Source organism: Stenella coeruleoalba (assembly GCF_951394435.1).
Source record: "Stenella coeruleoalba genome assembly, chromosome: 11".
NCBI lineage: Eukaryota > Metazoa > Chordata > Mammalia > Artiodactyla > Delphinidae > Stenella > Stenella coeruleoalba.
The window spans coordinates 89293699-89309137 of record NC_137157.1 but is presented as its reverse complement, the minus strand read 5'-3'; the positions used below and the strand labels follow the sequence as shown (position 1 = coordinate 89309137).

Here is a 15439-nt window from a genome sequence, read left to right as displayed (position 1 = left end):
CTTAAAAATGTATTGGGATAATCTGAGAGATCATCAGTAGTCTAAGGTTGTGTGCATATAAGAATGAAATACAGAATATAAAATGAAATACAAATGAATGAAATACAGGAATGTAAGCTATGGTCATTATAGAGTGCCAGCAACTTATAGACAAAGACTCTGATTAAAAATTTTAAAAACCGGGCCTCCCTGGTGGCGCAGTGGTTGAGAGTCCACCTGCCGATGCAGGGGACACGGGTTCATGCCCCGGTCCGGGAGGATCCCACATGCCGCGGAGCGGTTGGGCCCGTGAGCCATGGCCGCTGAGCCTGCACGTCCGGAGCCTGTGCTCCACGACGGGAGAGGCCACAACAGTGAGAGGCCCGCGTACCGCAAAAAAAAAAAAAAAAAAAAATTAAAAAAACCAAAACAACAGAAACAACAATAACAAAGAAAAAAAACCTACACACAAATGAAGAAGATATTTTGTTAGCATATATGTAGGTTCTTCAATGAGAGTTGGTAAATATTGCAAGAGAAAAATTTGCAAGAGAAAGTTTTGTTGTTCTTTTAGATGCTTCATTTTGAAGAATCTGGAAGACATCCTTTACTGTGGGCATTGGTGCCATATTCATACTAAGAACATGGGTACCATGATATCAGGAACAAACGAACCATCAAAATGAAGTGGAAACTCGGTAGTGAACCAGCAGTGAGAGGCGATGCTGGACACCTCTCTGAGGCAAACTCCAAATGAACTGGAAAGTAACCCAGCCAGAAAAATTAAGTAATGGATTTGTGTCATCTTCAGGATTCTGTACATTTGGGATGGGCTACCAGTGAAATTGTTTTGAATCTGGCAATGGACTTGACTCATGTGCCTTTCCAAAGGACTGTGGCCTTAAATTTAGGTAAAGAACAAAAAATATATGACATACTTATAGGATGGTTTATAGAAAAAATATTTGTAGTACTAAATTCAATGTTCAGTGCAAGTTTTTAGAGCTGATTTTTCTACTTAAAATCTTCTGATCCATCAACCACATACCAACCAACCACAACATAAAAACCAGATGCCGTCGTAGGCTGTAAGATGACTAGCCTCTGCGCTGAAATGGCAAGGTAGGGAGTACGGGCTGTAGAGATTTCATTAGGAGGGCTGATTGTGAGGGAAGAACATGAAAACTATGTTGGGTAAGGAATGAATGAAAAGAGAAGGGTCAAATATTTGAAAATCTGTCAGTAAAAGAGAAAATAAGAATTTTTCTTTCCAGCTCTCAGGGCTGGAAACAAAGCCAACGGGTGGAAGTTACCATGTGGGAGATTTGAACTTGAATCATTGTAAAATATGGGTTTTCAGATGTTCTGCCTCTGCTGGAGTATTTTTGGGGAGGGGGAGAAATCACCACAAGGCAGCTCCGTCTCCAGTGAATGGCTCTCACTGTTAACAGCGAGGAACCGTTTCATAGTTAAAAGAGCAGACTCTAGAGTTAGAATTTCATCTCTGCCTGCGCTTCCTACATGACACTGGACACATGGCTTAAGCTTTCTGAGCTCATTTGCTCCGACTTGAGAATGGTACTTTCCTCATAACATTTTTATGACAGACTAATACACAGATGGTACTCAGCACAGGATCTAGCTCTTAGTAAGTGTACATTAAGTGTTACGTACTGGGCTTCCCTGGTGGCGCAGTGGTTGAGAGTCCGCCTGCCGATGCAGGGGACGTGGGTTCGTGCCCTGGTCCGGGAGGATCCCACGTGCCGCGGAGCGGCTAGGCCCGTGAGCCGTGGCGGCTGGGCCTGCGCGTCCGGAGCCTGTGCTCCGCAGCGGGAGAGGCCGCAGCTGTGAGAGGCCCGCGTACAGCAAAAAAAAAAAAAAAATGTTACGTACTAATGACAATTACTACCTTTCTGGGGAATTGAGGTGGAGATTTCTGTGTGAAATGGGAGGTTGGGCAAGATGATCTCTAAAATTTCTCCAATTCTATGTTTCAGTGGTTCAGCGTGTTGGGAAACAGCCTTCGTCTCAGAGGTTTGCAGCTCCTTGGAAAGTGACATCTAGCCTTCGTTGTGGAATTGTATTCCATGAAAGTTTTGAAATGGTAAGCCTCATCTAGGTTAGATTTCACATGAATTTTCAAGCCAGTTAAAATGCTTACAGATGAGGCCGCGTTCTCTCTCCAGCAAGTCCTTTATCCACTTCGCATGTGTGATATTCTCGGAATGGAGCACAATGCCTTTTTCTGTTTTCTTTTGTTTTTTTTCCCCAAGCACTCTACGTAAGTATGGAGGGCATAGTTATATGAGAGTTTATTAGAACATATTGGTCAACAGACTAAAATAGATAAATGAATCTCCACCCAATTATAAATCAATCCATATTTATTAAACACATACTAACACATGCTATGACATAGACATACGCTAAGCACGGGAAATCCTACTCATCAAAGTCCGAATTAAATGATGCCGATGTGTATCATTTTCTATTGCTGTGTAACAGAAGATCCCCCAAATGAATGATCTTTTTGGTCTTAATTCAGCCACACAGTTCTTCTGGTCTTGGTTGTGGTCAGCTTCATCTTGGCTAGGCAGCTCTGCTTATGGGGGGTAGGTGGGATGTTGGCAGGAGTTATGGGGTGACGTGTCTCTCATTTTTCATCAGGCTAGCCTTGTTCTAATTGCAGAATCAGGGGTTCAAGAGAAAGAACTGAATCTGCAAGGCCTCCAGAGCCTCGGCTTAGAACTGACACATCATCCTTCTCACCAAACCCTAGTGACCAAAGCAAATCACAAGCCCAGCCCATACTCAGAAGGTGGGGTAATAGATCCCACCTCTTCATGGGAAGGTCTGCAACATTGCAGAGAGCATAGACCAGGAAGACCAGTAATTGGGGCCATTAGTGCAATCTGTCTTCCACAAGATGCAATCATCAAATAGACAAGAAATGCTAATATCACCCTGATACAGAATCAGACACTCTGCAAGACATTGTAAGAGATTAACCATATTCACTGTACAAAGCGTCTTGGAAGTAATAGAAAGGTGAGCTACACAGGGGCTCTGTCAGTTCTGCCTTTCTTTACTTAGACAGTGTTCCCAACAAAAGTCCAATACGCTGATAAATATATAAAAATTTAAAACAGTAGATACAGCAATTATAAAATATTGTCCAGAGTAATTTAACCAAAGGTACCAGTGTAAATAGCCGGTGATGTGAGTGTTGCAGAGGTATGATGAGTAATTATATAGTGTGAGGACCAGGGACTTCTGTTTACAGATAAGGAGTTAAACTCTCACAGCAGTGCTACAGAAGACTTTTGAATTAATGACCAATTTCAAACAAAGCATTTAATGTTACCACTTGAAATGTTTCAGTAATAATTCAAATGGTTTAATTCTAAGACACTTATGATTAAATTTCAAATAAGCTAAGGTATTATTAGACATTTATGGGAAAAATCATTTTTTCCCCCTGCAAATTAAATGTTCTTCTTTGACAACGATTCAAGTTATGATGGGGGTCCTTGTTTCCTTTTAATTATAGCCCAAACACTTATATGGATAAAGCAGCAATATGATCGCTATTTCATTTTGGAGCCATTATTACTGAAATGCAAAATATCTCAATCTCTCACCCTGTCCCCCGCCTCCTAGGTTTTCTTTTTAATCCCATAAAAGCATCTGTCTTTGATTTCAAGTGGAGTACCTGCTGTGCAGGATGCAATGCAAATCCAATTTGTGTGTAACAAAACCAAATGGGCTGAAATGAACTCTGCATTTTAAAGATGTTTTTGTTTAATCATCGCCATCCCTCGTCTTTAATGAATGCATAATCAAGTTAAACTTCAGGCAAGAAATGGAATGGCTCTTCTTAAGACAGAGAAAGCAAATTCCTGTGATATCCCTCATTGCTGTTCTGCCTCCTATTCCTGCGTTGGCAGGAAAGAAAGAAGAAAGATCTTCAAATGCATATTATGGCAAACTGTTGAGAACCATGGCGTGAGCAGTACTACTGCTCATTTTTCTCTGCTATCTTCAGAAATCATTATAATTATTGTTTAGAGCAGAAAGTGAGGATGCAGGATTCCTGGGTTCTTATTTTGTTCTCCTATTTTCTGTATCTCATGGAAGACAGGAGGTATAATAATAAAGTAATTTGGGCATTTAGAGGAGGGTACGCCATGAGGCATTTCTGAGCCACACGTCATCTACCCTAAATGTTGGTATGTAATTTCCTCAGTACGGAAGGTCTTTCTGGTAGTGAACTTGTGTGGTTCTTTCTTTTAGAAGGAGAGCATCTTCTCCAAAGACCTTATGATGTCAGATGACTTTAAAAAATTTTTTTAAATTGAAGTATAGTTGATTTACAACATTGTGCTAGTTTCTAGTGTACAGCAAAGTGACTCAGTTATATATACATATAGATTCTTTTTCAGATTATTTTCCCTTATAGGTTATTACAAAATATGGAGTAGAGTTCCCTGTGCTATACAGTTGGTCGTTGTTGGTTATCTATTTTATATATAGTAGTGTGTGTATGTTAACCCCAAACTCCTAATTTATTCCTCTTCACCCCTTTCCCCTTTGGTAACCATAAACTTGTTTTCTATGTCTGTGGTTCTATTTCTGTTTTGTAAATAACTTCATTTGTATTCTTTTTTTTTAGAGTCCACATATAAGCGATATCATATGATATTTGTCTTTATCTGGCTTACTTCACTTAGTATGATAATCTCTAGGTCCATCCATGTTGCTGCAAATGGCATTATTTCATTCGTTTTATGACTGAGTAATATTCCATTATGTGTCTCTTTCTCTCTCTCTCTCTCTCTCTCTCTCTCTATATATATATATATATATATATATCACATCTCTGAAGAAAACTATAATTTGAAAAGATACATGCACCCCAATATTCAGTGCAGCACTATTTACAATAGCCAAGACATGGAAGCAACCTAAATGTCTACCGACAGATGAATGGATAAAGAAGATGTGGTATATATATACACCAGAATATTACTCACATGATTTTGTATAGTCATAATACTGGACAAATTAATTCCAGTTAATTAATTGAGAGAATATTTTATAATGATAGACCTTAGAGATCATCTAATTTACTCATTTTACAGATGAGAAAGCTGAGCTTGAAATGTATACTGACTGATGTGGAGTCAGATGGTTAATGAGTAGGAGAGTTGGAGCTGGAACGCTGGTCTCTTGGTCCTCAGTCTTTACAAAGCAATCCTGCAGTATAACACTGAGTTACTGCAACACAGCGATGAACCTCACAAAGGAAATATATTCTAGAAGAATCGTTAAGGGATGAAATGTCTACACGAGCTTTTCATTCAAGGTGAATGCGAATTACAGCAGGATTAGGTGCAGTGTATGCAATGTACGGTTTTTGGTTGTCAAGCAAAAATCTAGAGATTTATGAGGAGAATGTAGGTCTTCATTTCTTCTGATTACTTTTAATGGTTAAGAATTAGGATTGACTTCATCTATAGCTGAGAGTCTACATGGTAAGATCTATAAAACTCTGAGATGGACAGTTACACACCTGCCTGAAATTCCAATATTGCAAGTTATTTTTATGTGATAAGGCATTGTCTTCTATTAGGAGAAAATTCTTTTGGAGCAGTAACACTGCCAACCAGCATCTGACCTTTACTCTTAAATTTTTAAAGGTTCATCAATTTCCTTTTTGATTAGGAACATCACCCTGGGAGCAGGGTCCTGTGATTGTGTACCATGGTTAAGTTTTTTTTTTTTTTTTTTTGCTTTTGTTTCCCTTGCCTAAGGAACAGTATTCAAAAAATATATTAACAAGACCAATGTCAAAAAGCTATTGTCTATGTTTTCTTCTAGAAGTTTTATGGTTTCAGGTCTTACGTTTAATTCTTTAAACCATTTTGAATTAATTTTGTGCACGGTGTGAGAGAGTAGTCCAGTTTGATTCATTTCCATGTAGCTGTCCAGTTTTTCAACACCATTAATTGAAGAAGCTCTGTTTTCCCCATTGTTTATTCTTACCTTCTTTGTCATAGACTAATTGCCCATACAAGTGTGGGTTCATTTCTGAGCTCTCTATTCTGCTCTATTTTCTATGTGTCTGATTCGGTGCCAGTACCATACTATTTTGATTACTGTAGTTTTTTAACACCTTTTTTGGTGTATAATTGCTTTACAATGGTATGTTAGCTTCTGCTTCATAACAAAGTGAATCAGCTATACATATACATATATCCCCATAACTCTTCCCTCTTGCATCTCCCTCCCTCCCACACTCCCTATCCCACACCTCTAGGTGGTCACACAGCACATAGATGATCTCCCTGTGCTATGTGGCTACTTCCCACTAGCTATCGGTTTATATTTGGTAGTGTATATATGCCCATGCCACTCTCTTACTTTGTCCCAGCTTATGCTTCCACTTCCCCGTGTCCTCAAGTCCATTCTCTAGTAGGTCTGCGTCTTTATTCCCATCCTGTCCCTAGGTTCTTCGTGAACTTTTTTTTTTTTTTAAGATTCCATATGTATGTGTTAGCATACGGTATTTGTTTTTCTCTTTCTGACTTACTTCACTCTGTATGACAGACACTAGGTCCATCCACCTCACTACAAATAACTCAATTTCGTTTCTTTTTATGGCTGAGTAATATTCCACTGTATATATGTGCCACATCTTCTTTATCCATTCATCTGTTGATGGACACTTAGGTGGCTTCCATGTCCTGGCTATTGTAAATAGAGCTGCAATGAGCACCGTGGTATGTGACTCTTTTTGAATTATGGTTTTCTCAGGGTATATTCCCAGTAGTGGGATTGCTGGGTGGTATGGTAGTTCTATTTTTAGTTCTTTAAGGAACCTCCATACTGTTCTCCATAGTGACTGTACCAATTTACATTCCCACCAACAGTGCAAGAGGGTTCCCTTTTCTCCACACTCTCTCCAGCATTTACTGTTTGTAGATTTTTTGATGATGGCCATTCTGACTGGTGTGAGGTGATATCTCATTGTAGTTTTGATTTGCATTTCTCTAGTGATTAATGATGTTGAGCATCCTTTCATGTGTTTGTTGGCAATCTGTATATCTTCTATGGAGAAATGTCTATTTAGGTCTTCTGCCCACTTTTGGATTGCGTTGTTTGTTTTTTTTGATATTGAGCTGCATGAGCTACTTATAAATTTTGGAGATTAATCCTTTGTCCTTTGCTTCAAATGCAAATATTTTCTCCCATTCTGAGGGTTGTCTTTTCGTCTTGTTTATGGTTTCCTTTGCTGTGCAAAAGCTTCTAAGTCTCATTAGGTCCCATTTGTTTATTTTTGTTTTTATTTCCATTCTCTAGGAGGTGAGTCAAAACGGATCTTGCTGTGATTTATGTCATAGAGTGTTCTGCTTATGTTTTCCTCTAACAGTTTTACAGTGTCTGGCCTTACACTTAAGTCTTTAATTCATTTTGAGTTTATTTTTGTGTATGGTGTTAGGGAGTGTTCTAATTTCATTCTTTTACATGTAGCTGTTCAGTTTTCCCAGCACCACTTATTGAAGAGGCTGTCTTTTCTCCATTGTATATTCTTGCCTCCTTTATCAAAAATAAGGTGACCATATGTGCGTGGGTTTATCTCTGGGCTTTCTATCCTGTTCCATTGATCTATCTTTCTGTTTTTGTGCTAGTACCATACTGTCTTGATTACTGTAGCTTTGTAGTATAGTCTGAAGTCTGGGAGCCTGATTCCTCCAGCTCCTATTTTCTTTCTCAAGATTGCTTTGGCTATTCGGGGTCTTCTGTGTTTCTATACAAATAGTGAAATTTTTTGTTCTAGTTCTGTGAAAAATGCCAGTGGTAGTTTGATAGGGATTGCATTGAATTTGTAGATTTCTTTGGGTACTATAGTCATTTTCCCATGTTCATTCTTCCAGTCCAAGAACATGGTATATCTCTCCATCTGTTTGTGTCATCTTTAATTTCTTTCATCAGTGTCTTTTTCTGCATACAGGTCTTTGTCTCCCTAGGTAGGTTTATTCCTAGGTATTTTATTCTTTTTGTTGCCATGGTAAATGGGAGTGTTTCCTTAATTTCTCTTTCAGATTTTTCATCATTAGTGTATAGGAATGCAAGAGATTTCTGTGCATTAATTTTGTATCCTGCTACTTTACCAAATTCATTAATTAGTCCTAGTAGTTTTCTGGTAGCATCTTTAGGATTCTCTATGTATGTATCATGTCATCTGCAAACAGTGACCGCTTTACTTCTTCTTTTCTGATTTGAATTCCTTTTATTTCTTTTTCTTCTCTTATTGCTGTGGCTAAAACTTCCAAAATTATGTTGAATAATAGTGGTGAGACTGGACAACCTTGTCTTATTCCTGATCTTAGTGTGGAAATGGTTTCAGTTTTTCACCATCGAGAATGATGTTGGCTGCTGGTTTGTCATATATGGCCTTTATTATGTTGAGGAAAGTTCCCTCTATGCCTACTTTCTGCAGGGTTTTTATCATAAATGGGTGTTGAATTTTGTCAAAAGCTCTCTCTGCATCGATTGAGATGATCATGTGGTTTTTCTCCTTCAATTTGTTAATATGGTTTATCACATTGATTGATTTGCGTATATTGAAGAATCCTTGCATTCCTGGAATAAACCCCACTTGATCATGGTGTATGATCCTTTTAATGTGTTGTTGGATTCTGTTTGCGAGTATTTTGTTGAGGATTTTTGCATCTATATTCATCAGTGATATTGGCCTGTAGTTTTCTTTCTTTGTGACATCTTTGTCTGGTTTTGGTATCAGGGTGATGGTGGCCTCATAGAATGAGTTTGGGAGTGTTCCTCCCTCTACTATATTTTGGAAGAGTTTGAGAAGAATAGGTGTTAGCTCTTCTCTAACTGTTTGTTAGAATTCGCCTGTGAAGCCATCTGGTCCCGGGCTTTGGTTTGTTGGAAGATTTTTAATCAAGGTCTCAATTTCAGTGCTTGTGATTGGTCTGTTTATATTTTCTATTTTTTTCTGGTTCAGTCTCAGAAGGTTGTGCTTTTCTAAGAATTTGTCCATTTCTTATAGGTTGTCCATTTTTTTGGCATAGAGTTGCTTGTAGTAATCTCTCATGATCCTTTGTATTTCTGCAGTGTCAGTTGTTACTTCTCCTTTTTCATTTCTAATTCTGTCAATTTGAGTCTTCTCCCTTTTTTCTTGACGAGTCTGGCTAATGGTTTATCAATTTGTTTATCTTCTCAAAGAACCAGCTTTTAGCTTTACTGATCTTTGCTATCATTTCCTTATTTATTTTCATTTTGGGTGACCTGTCCATTGGTGAAAGTGGGGTATTAAAGTCCCCTGCTATGATTGTGTTACTGTTGATTTCCCCTTTATTGCTGTTACCATTTGCCTTATGCATTGAGGTGCTCCTGTGTTGGGTGCATAAATATTTACAATTGTTATACCTTGTTCTTGGATTGATCCCTTGATCATTATGTAGTGTCCTTCTTTGTCTCTTGTAATAGTCTTTGTTTTAATGTCTATTTTGTCTAATGTGAGAATTGCTACTCCAGTTTTCTTTTGATTTCCATTTGCATGGATTATGTTTTTCCATCCCCTCAATTTCAGTCTGTATGTGTCCCTAGGTCTGAGGTGGGTCTCTTGTAGACAGCATATATACGGGTCTTGTTTTTGTATCCATTCAGCCAGTCTATGTCTTTTGGTTGGAGCATTTAATCCATTTACATTTAAGGTAATTATCGATATGTATGTTCCTATTCCCATTTTCTTAATTGTTTTGGGTTTGTTATTGTAGGTCTTTTCCTTCTCTTGTGTTTCCTGCCTAGAGAAGTTCCTTTAGCATTTGTTGTAAAGTTGGTTTGGTGGTGCTGAATTCTGTTAGCTTTTGCTTGTCTGTAAAGATTTTAATTTCTCTGTTGAATCTGAATGAGATCCTTGCTGGGTAGAGTAATCTTGTTTGTAGGTTTTTCCCTTTCATCACTTTAAATATGTCCAACCACTCCCTTCTGGCTTGCAGAGTTTCTGCTGAAAGATCAGCTGTTAACCTTATGGGGATTCCCTTGTATGTTATTTGCTGTTTTCCCTTGCTGCTTTTAATATTTTTTCTTTGTATTTAATTTTTGATAGTTTGATTAATATGTGTCTTGGCGTATTTCTCCTTGGATTTATCCTGTATGGAACTCTCTGCGCTTCCTCGACTTATTTCCTTTCCCATATTAGGGAAGTTTTTAACTATAATCTCTTCAAATATGTTCTCAGTCCCTTTCTTTTTCTCTTCTTCTTCTGGGACCCCTATAATTCAAATGTTGGTGTGTTTAATGTTGTCCCAGAGGTCTCTGAGACTGTCCCCAATTGTTTTCATTCTTTTTTCTTTTTTCTGCTCTGCGGTAGTTATTTCCACTATTTTTTTTCCAGGTCACTTATCTGTTCTTCTGCCTCAGTTATTCTGCTATATGTCGTTGCTCCCAAAGTCCACTGCCTCAATTTTGGATGATTCGTTGTCTATTCAGGTTTTCCACAGATGCAGGGTGCATCAAATTGATTGTGAAGATTTAATCCGCTGCTCCTGAGGCTGCTGGCAGAGATTTCCCTTTCTCTTCTTTGTTTGCACAACTCCTGGGGTTCAGCTTTGGATATGGAGTGGCCTCTTTGTGTAGGTCACCTGAGGGCGTCTGTTCTTCGCTCAGACAGGACGGGGTTAAAGGAGCAGCTGATTCGGGGGCTGTGGCTCACTCAGGCGGGGGGGGAGGGAGGGGTACGGATGCTGGGCGAGCCTGCAGTGACAGAGGCCAGCATGACGTTGCACCAGCCTGAGGCACGCTGTGCGTTCTCCCGGGGAAGTTGTCCCTGGATCCCGGGACCCTGGCAGTGGCGGGCTGCACAAGCTCCTGGGAGAGGAGGTGTGGGTAGTGACCTGTGCTTGCACAGAGGCTTCTTGGTGGCTGCAGCAGCAGCCTTAGCATCTCATGCCCATCTCTGGAGCTCGTTTAGCCGGTGCTCTGAATCCCCTCTCCTCGCGCACCCTGAAACAATGGTCTCTTGCCTCTTCGGCAGCTCCAGACTTTTTCCCGGACTCCCTCCTGGCTAGCCGTGGCGCACTAGCCCCCTTCAGGCTGTGCTCACGCAGCCAACCCCAGTCCTCTCCCTGGGATCCGACCTCCGAAGCTGGAGCCTCAGCTCCCAGCCCCTGCCCTCCCTGGCGGGTGAGTAGACGAGCCTCTAAGGCTGGTGAGTGCTGGTCGGCACTGATCCTCTGTGCAGGAATCTCTCTGCTTTGCCCTTCGCACCCCCATTGCTGCGCTCTCCTCCATGGCTCTGAAGCTTCCCCCAATCTGACACCCGCAGTCTCCACCCGCGAAGGGGTTTCCTAGGAAACCTTTCCTCCTTCACAGCTCCCGCCCACTGGTGCAGGTCCCATCCCTATTCTTTTGTCTCTGTTTTTTCTTTTTTCTTTTGCCCTACCCAGGTACGTGGGGGAGTTTCTTGCCCTTTGGGAGGTCTGAGTTTTTCTGCCAGCGTTCAGTAGGTGTTCTGTAGGAGTTGTTCCACATGTAGATGTATTTCTGATGTATTGGTAGGGAGGAAGGTGATCGCCACTTCTTCCTCTTCTGCCATCTTGAAGCTCCTCTCCATGGCTAAGTTTTTTTTTTTTTTTTTTTTTTTTTTTTGGTACGCGGGCCTCTCACTGTTGTGGCCTCTCCCGTTGCTGAGCACAGGCTCCGGACGCGCAGGCTCAGTGGCCATGGCTCACGGGCCCAGCCTCTTCGTGGCATGTGGGATCTTCCCGGACAGGGGCATGAACCCACGTCCTCTGCATCGGCAGGCGGACTCTCAACCACTGCACCACCCGGGAAGTCCCATGGTTAAGTTTTGATGGTTGATGGAAAGGTTAAGTAAGGAAGGTTGGAGAATGGTCTACAGGGCAAGCGTGTCAAGAGCTGCAATGAGTGTTGTGGAAAGCAAGAGAATGGACCAAGTCTGATAAAGCCTCAAAGCTAGACGCATCTACTCAGAACTTGTTTGAGTCTGGCTGCTCCTGAGTGGAGCAGTTCACAAAGCAAATAGAACAATGTATGTTCCAAATATTGCATGCTAGGAATTCCCTTGTCCTTGATCTGCTTATCTCGTCCTCTACCTTTAACTGTCATATTCAGATAAGAATATGAATGTTTAGTTCTTTTTTAAGGGGAACAGATTTTAAAAAAAACATTAAAAAAAAATTTTTGGCTGTGTTGGGTCTTCCTTGCTGTGCACGGGCTTCCTCTAGTTGCGGCGGGCAGGGGCTACTCTTTGTTGTGGTGCGCGGGCTTCTCATTGCGGTGGCTTCTCTTGTTGCAGAGCACAGGCTCTAGGCACGTGGGCTTCAGTAGTTGTGGCACACGGGCTCAGTAGTTGTGGCTCGCGGGCTCTAGAGCGCAGGCTCAGTAGTTGTGGCGCACGGGCTTAGTTGCTCCGCGGCATGTGGGATCTTCCTGGACCAGGGCTCGAACCCATGTCCCCAGCATTGGCAGGCAGATTCTTAACCACTGCGCTACCAGAGAAGTCCCTGAATGTTGAGTTTTAAATGGTTTTAAAATTTGACATGTGATGGGAAGAAAAAAAAAAAGCATAGTAATTAAACTGCATTCTAGGAGAACAATATCATATGCCTTTTTTTTTTTTATTGGCCTAATTTTCATCTCACACCAGAACACCACCAACTTTCAATAATATTATTCTAGGGAGGTTAAAAGACACCTATGTTCTTTCCTCACTGAAAGATTTCAGAATTGCACTAACTGGTCGATGAGACCTCTTGACCCCTCAAACTTTTTCATTTCCTTTGTACTGGAAGGAAGACTCCGTTCAGTATTCATGTACTATGCACACCCTGAGGCCAGACGGAGTCATCCATGTAAATGGACCAAGTCAAAGTGTCTATTATGTTCAGATATTTTGGGGAAGAGTTAATGTCATCATGTATTTTGGTTTGATGTTTTAGATAATTCTGAGCAGTGAACTATGATGACCCAGGTATCCGAAAATAAGATTATTTGGGGAGATGCACTTGCCAATTGAACTCTAAATACAAGTTTGTAGGCTACCAAATATCCCTTTTGCAGTAATTTAAAATTGTTGAAAACAGAAATCTTTCAAGAGCTTTTGCAGTTAACGAGTTTATATCAAATCATAAGATATCATTGTAGTGATAATTCAGTTGTTAACAACCAGCGTGGCCACTGGATGTCCCCACTCTTCCTCAAATGCAGCTGCGGCATCACTTAACTGGCAGTTATAAAAACAATGCATTTTGCAGAGAACCTTTAGAAAGATCCTGCAAGAGTTCTGGTGTGCTTAACAGTATCGCTTGCCCCTGGCAACAGCAGGATGGGCTAGAAATAGGTGACTGAGGTCAGTGGAAGGAATTCTTGGGGTCATGTCACTCTGTGTCATTGCATATTTACTTCTGTAATACTCTCCAATGACTAGTTTTTCTAAAAAGCTCCAAAAAGGAAATAAGTGTGAGGATACGGCTATTATAATTCCTGCAGGCGAAACAAGTATGTGCTGGGAGGGGTGAGAATATAGGAGCATGCCAACCTTGCAAAACATATGAAGACCTTCCTCAATGGAGTGACGAATATAAAGTATATGGGATTCTTTAACAAGGCAGAAGCTCTGAATTTTGATCACTCATTTACTCTCAGCAGTTGTACCAAACCAGGTAATAGCTGTAGGACAACTGGCCTGACATTGAACTGAGAGTTAGGAGACCAGAATTTGAATCATATTTCTATTACTTACTTTCTCTGTGACATTGGACACATATGGTTTGTTTTACTAAACCTCAGGCTGTTGTTTGTAAGATGGGTGTAATAGTCCTGTCCTCAGATTTGTCGAGAAGCTTAAGTGATATTATATATATATGAAAGAGCTGAGGGCACAGTGGTTAGAGAATACATGTCAAATATATTAGGAATTTGGAAGGCAATTAAAAGTTAAAAAAGATTTTAAATCTTCTAGAGATCTTTGGTCTAGTTAAAATGGAAAATAGAAGGATTTAGTTTTACTTACAATATTTTTTATTGTCTACTCAGAGTTCATGAAAATTTATTTAACCACATCAGCTCTCCCTTTGCAATTGTCAGGGACGGAGAACCAGGCACAGCTCCTGAAAGCTTCATCTAAAAAAAAAAGCCTTGGAAAGTGGAGCCCTCTTAAAAGAAAAGTGCTACAGATACTTAATTAATTCTTAGGATTTTATAGAGGGAAGGGGAATGCGAATGAAATGGGTTTCTTTACTCATGAGAAGCTGAAGCGCAGATTGCTGTACAAAGTTGAGGAAAAGTGACTTTGCACCATCAACCCCATGGCTGTGTAGAAATCAAATGGAGGACAAAGTGCCATAGGAGTTACGTCTTTGGTTCTAGAACCTCTGTCTGAAACATTCAGAGAATATGAAAAACTGAGAATTCTCTCGGAATAGGTTCCATCAAACTCCCAAATGAAGTCTCGTGTCTCTAATTCCATTCTACCACAAGACTATTTTATTTTCGCTTAGGGAAAACAATAAAACTTGCACGTAACTAAAGAGCAGTCCCAGCACACCGTTCCTGCTGGGAAAACGATACCGGTGCTTAGCTACTGGGAGAGGGCGCATGCGCACTTCCAAGCACTGATACCGGGCAAGTAGTGTTTCTCAAAGGAGGAAGCCGACCCCTTTTTTTGGTTATGTATTCTCTACAATATTAGCAATGTTTCTATGTAGTTTATTTTATTTTATTTTTAGTATTTATTTTTTTAATATGTAAGGAAGTTATTTTAATTTTATTTTTTAAATTTAATTTTTATTTTATATTGGGATATAGTTGGTTTACAATGTTGTGTTAGTTTCAGGTGTACAGCAAAGTGATTCAGTTATACATATACATGTATCTATTCTTTTTCAGAGTCTTTTCACAAATAGGTTATTACAGAATATTGAGTAGAGTTCCCTGTGCTATACAGTAGGTCCTTGTTGATTATCTATTTTATATATAGCAGTGTGTATATGTTAATCCCAAACTCCTAATTTATCCCTCCCTGCCCCGACCTTTCTCCTTTGTAGTTTAGAAACAAATCAGGTAGTATTTCTGTCATTGGAGTTAGTTCAGAGACACTGATGTGAATGACCAAGATTCAAAGGCTTTTATGAGCTTTGTCTTGGTTGAGAGTGATTCTAAACTGCTGAGAGTTTTAATGGTTCAGGAGTTGTGTCGATGAAGAAGTCATCTAATCAGGGTCCGTGGCCAAGGCACAACTCTTGTCAATTGGCCTCAGCTAGCCCACTGAAGGCCATATTTTGTAAAAATAAAGTCCCCCACATTGTGACCATGCAAGATGCTGCATGCAGCAAATTACAGGTTGTGTTATCTTTAAGATCTCTGGACCTAAGACGCAGATATGAGTTAAGCAAGAATTGGGGTACCA

At 40.2% G+C, this 15439-nt stretch overlaps 1 protein-coding gene across 9 annotated transcripts in view; it reads left to right on the top strand.

Annotated features, from left to right (window-relative positions):
• DERA (deoxyribose-phosphate aldolase) overlaps nucleotides 1-15439 on the top strand; it is a 358282-nt gene that overhangs the window by 231015 nt on the left and 111828 nt on the right. For 8 of the 9 annotated variants that reach the window (XR_013830501.1, XR_013830502.1, XR_013830503.1 and 5 more), the window contains one exon: nucleotides 1977-2083. The gene's annotated coding sequence lies outside the window, so the exon portion shown is untranslated. Of the gene's footprint in view, nucleotides 1-1976; nucleotides 2084-5120; nucleotides 5422-15439 lie in introns of those variants that run through there. The other variant, XR_013830509.1, reaches the window with a different exon arrangement.